The sequence below is a fragment of the Trachymyrmex cornetzi genome, unplaced genomic scaffold (assembly GCF_001594075.2).
Source record: "Trachymyrmex cornetzi isolate Tcor2-1 unplaced genomic scaffold, Tcor1.1 scaffold511, whole genome shotgun sequence".
Classification (NCBI taxonomy): Eukaryota; Metazoa; Arthropoda; class Insecta; order Hymenoptera; family Formicidae; genus Trachymyrmex; species Trachymyrmex cornetzi.
This window is the reverse complement of record NW_017299820.1, coordinates 456,431-460,382: the sequence shown is the minus strand read 5'-3', so window position 1 is coordinate 460,382 and position 3,952 is coordinate 456,431. Positions and strand designations below refer to the sequence as shown.

Here is a 3,952-nt window from a genome sequence, read left to right as displayed (position 1 = left end):
TAATACATCTTTTTCTGCGACAATACATACGATTACGAACTTTGTGGCGTTACATACTATAACTTTTGGGAAACAAATATTATTTTTTTTTAATATGTATAGTTAGCAAGTTTTTATATATCTTGATCATTTGGATGTTTTAATTTTAATAATTATATTTAAATTTAATGTACTGAAGATGGTCACATGTTAGACCGAAACGTTTACCAAATTTTATTTTGAAATATATACTATAAGCTAAATACATCAAGCGTTGTGGCTGTATGCTCCTTATTGTTTACAATTTTTAATAATTATATATAGGAAACTCATATAAAATATATAAATCTATCTTATAATAATTCAGGAAATTAATTGTACATATATACATGTTTAATTACTTTTCTGCACCATTATAAGATATTCATATGTAATATTAAGGCTCAACAGAATAAATCTATAACAATAAATAAAATGCCTATAAGAGCCAACACAGGGTTCCAGTGTGTAAAATTTTTTTATTAGAAAATATTCAACTTAAAAAATAAAATAAAAATAAACGTTTCAACTACAGGTTTGAGTTCTCTTCAGTATGTAGACATGATAATTCAATAACATTGATTCAATAGACATGAATTCAATTGTTCGATATTCATTTTGTACATCCATCCTCGCTTTTTTGTTACCCTCGCTTCGCTCGGGCGACAAACTTCGCTCGTGTGGGAAACACCTACTTTGCGCACGTGTATCGTAATGTACTATATTAGAAAATACTCAACTTAAAAAATAAAATAAAAATAAACGTTTCAACTACAGGTTTGAGTTCTCTTCAGTATGCAGACATGATAATTCAATAACATTGATTCAATAGACATATGAATTCAATTGTTCGATATTCATTTTGTACATCCAATTGATAGATTGACTGTGTAACAGAACATTCATACAGCTTAATGTGAATTATAATACAAATTTCATACAAATTACTGTCAATTATATTAATTAGGTATCAATTAAAAATATTTGTCACTTACATGTATCAATAAATGTAACCATTTTCACTTTTAATTCAGCTATTCCGTTATCAATGTGATACATCGTTTATCTCAGCAATGATTTATTACAAAAGTTGTATAGAAATCTTATTTTACATGAAAATAGCTAAGATGTTGTCAATTCAGATGTTAACCGTCGAATGTGATGACGATTCAATATAAGTCACTTCAAGAACGAAACATGCCGAAAGTGTACGAATTTCAGTACAGTCAATAACAGAATTGCATACTTCTAAAATATTGTCGGTACAGTATAGTCAAAATTCTCATTTTTAGATCACTATCTAAATTACGTATGATTATTGTATTGAATTTCATATATGGCTTAGTTGTACAAATTGAAGTGTGTTTATACACCATATATATCATAATAAAGATAAACCATTTTATATTTATATATATATATATATATATATACATATATAAAAGGAAATTGTGTGAATGATAATTCTATCAATATAAAAATAATCTGTTATGATGATATTCACTGTCAAGTTTCCTCACGAAATTTTTTTAAAAAACTTCTCTACAAATTAATAACTCTAAACTATAATAATTCATTCACTCATTTAAAAGAAAAAAAAAACTAATGAATGTACTACAATTAAAGTGTGTTACCAATATCTATAGTATAAGAGGTAAGATATGAAAGTTCTATGTGCCATCAAACAGTTCTACATATAGTTGGTCAAGGGACTGTGTATCATTCCGTAAATTGAGTCCATTCATTTGTCTCTTGATGTGTATCATTTCTGAAGTTAGTTTTTTAGTGAGTGTTTTTTCTCTATCAGAAATCTTTACGTTTTCCCAATCAAAATCATGTGAAGTTTCAAGTCTATGTTCTGTGATCACTGAAGTCTGAGTCGTATTTCTATTAATATGTCCTTTATGCTCTGATATACGAGTTTTTAATATTCTCTTGGTTTGGCCCACGTACGATGCTGTACAATTCTTACAGTTTATCTTATATACAACATTCGATTGCGCTAATTTCGGTACAGGATCTTTATGTACTCTAATAAATTGTCGTAATTTATTGATGCTTCTATAAGCCATCCTTATTCCCGGTATCCTATTAATAATACTTTTTATTTTTTCTGATATCTTTGGTATGTAAGGAATAAGGATGGCTTATAGAAGCATCAATAAATTACGACAATTTATTAGAGTACATAAAGATCCTGTACCGAAATTAGCGCAATCGAATGTTGTATATAAGATAAACTGTAAGAATTGTACAGCATCGTACGTGGGCCAAACCAAGAGAATATTAAAAACTCGTATATCAGAGCATAAAGGACATATTAATAGAAATACGACTCAGACTTCAGTGATCACAGAACATAGACTTGAAACTTCACATGATTTTGATTGGGAAAACGTAAAGATTTCTGATAGAGAAAAAACACTCACTAAAAAACTAACTTCAGAAATGATACACATCAAGAGACAAATGAATGGACTCAATTTACGGAATGATACACAGTCCCTTGACCAACTATATGTAGAACTGTTTGATGGCACATAGAACTTTCATATCTTACCTCTTATACTATAGATATTGGTAACACACTTTAATTGTAGTACATTCATTAGTTTTTTTTTTCTTTTAAATGAGTGAATGAATTATTATAGTTTAGAGTTATTAATTTGTAGAGAAGTTTTTTAAAAAAATTTCGTGAGGAAACTTGACAGTGAATATCATCATAACAGATTATTTTTATATTGATAGAATTATCATTCACACAATTTCCTTTTATATATGTATATATATATATATATATATATATAAATATAAAATGGTTTATCTTTATTATGATATATATGGTGTATAAACACACTTCAATTTGTACAACTAAGCCATATATGAAATTCAATACAATAATCATACGTAATTTAGATAGTGATCTAAAAATGAGAATTTTGACTATACTGTACCGACAATATTTTAGAAGTATGCAATTCTGTTATTGACTGTACTGAAATTCGTACACTTTCGGCATGTTTCGTTCTTGAAGTGACTTATATTGAATCGTCATCACATTCGACGGTTAACATCTGAATTGACAACATCTTAGCTATTTTCATGTAAAATAAGATTTCTATACAACTTTTGTAATAAATCATTGCTGAGATAAACGATGTATCACATTGATAACGGAATAGCTGAATTAAAAGTGAAAATGGTTACATTTATTGATACATGTAAGTGACAAATATTTTTAATTGATACCTAATTAATATAATTGACAGTAATTTGTATGAAATTTGTATTATAATTCACATTAAGCTGTATGAATGTTCTGTTACACAGTCAATCTATCAATTGGATGTACAAAATGAATATCGAACAATTGAATTCATCTGTCTATTGAATCAATGTTATTGAATTATCATGTCTGCATACTGAAGAGAACTCAAACCTGTAGTTGAAACGTTTATTTTTATTTTATTTTTTAAGTTGAGTATTTTCTAATATAGTACATTACGATACACGTGCGCAAAGTAGGTGTTTCCCACACGAGCGAAGTTTGTCGCCCGAGCGAAGCGAGGGTAACAAAAAAGCGAGGATGGATGTACAAAATGAATATCGAACAATTGAATTCATGTCTATTGAATCAATGTTATTGAATTATCATGTCTGCATACTGAAGAGAACTCAAACCTGTAGTTGAAACGTTTATTTTTATTTTATTTTTTAAGTTGAGTATTTTCTAATATAGTACATTACGATACACGTGCGCAAAGTAGGTGTTTCCCACACGAGCGAAGTTTGTCGCCCGAGCGAAGCGAGGGTGACAAAAAAGCGAGTGTGGGAACACCTACGCAGCGCACAAGTATCGTATACTATTTTTCCTACTAAGTGCGCAAAATTCGATATCAACAACGAGCGACGACTCGACGTGGACGCTCGTCTG

General features: G+C 29.0%; 1 protein-coding gene across 2 annotated transcripts in view; it reads right to left on the bottom strand.

The window, feature by feature from the left end:
• Cep164 (centrosomal protein 164) overlaps positions 1-3,952 on the bottom strand; it is a 20,474-nt gene that overhangs the window by 7,930 nt on the left and 8,592 nt on the right. The window lies entirely within an intron of this gene.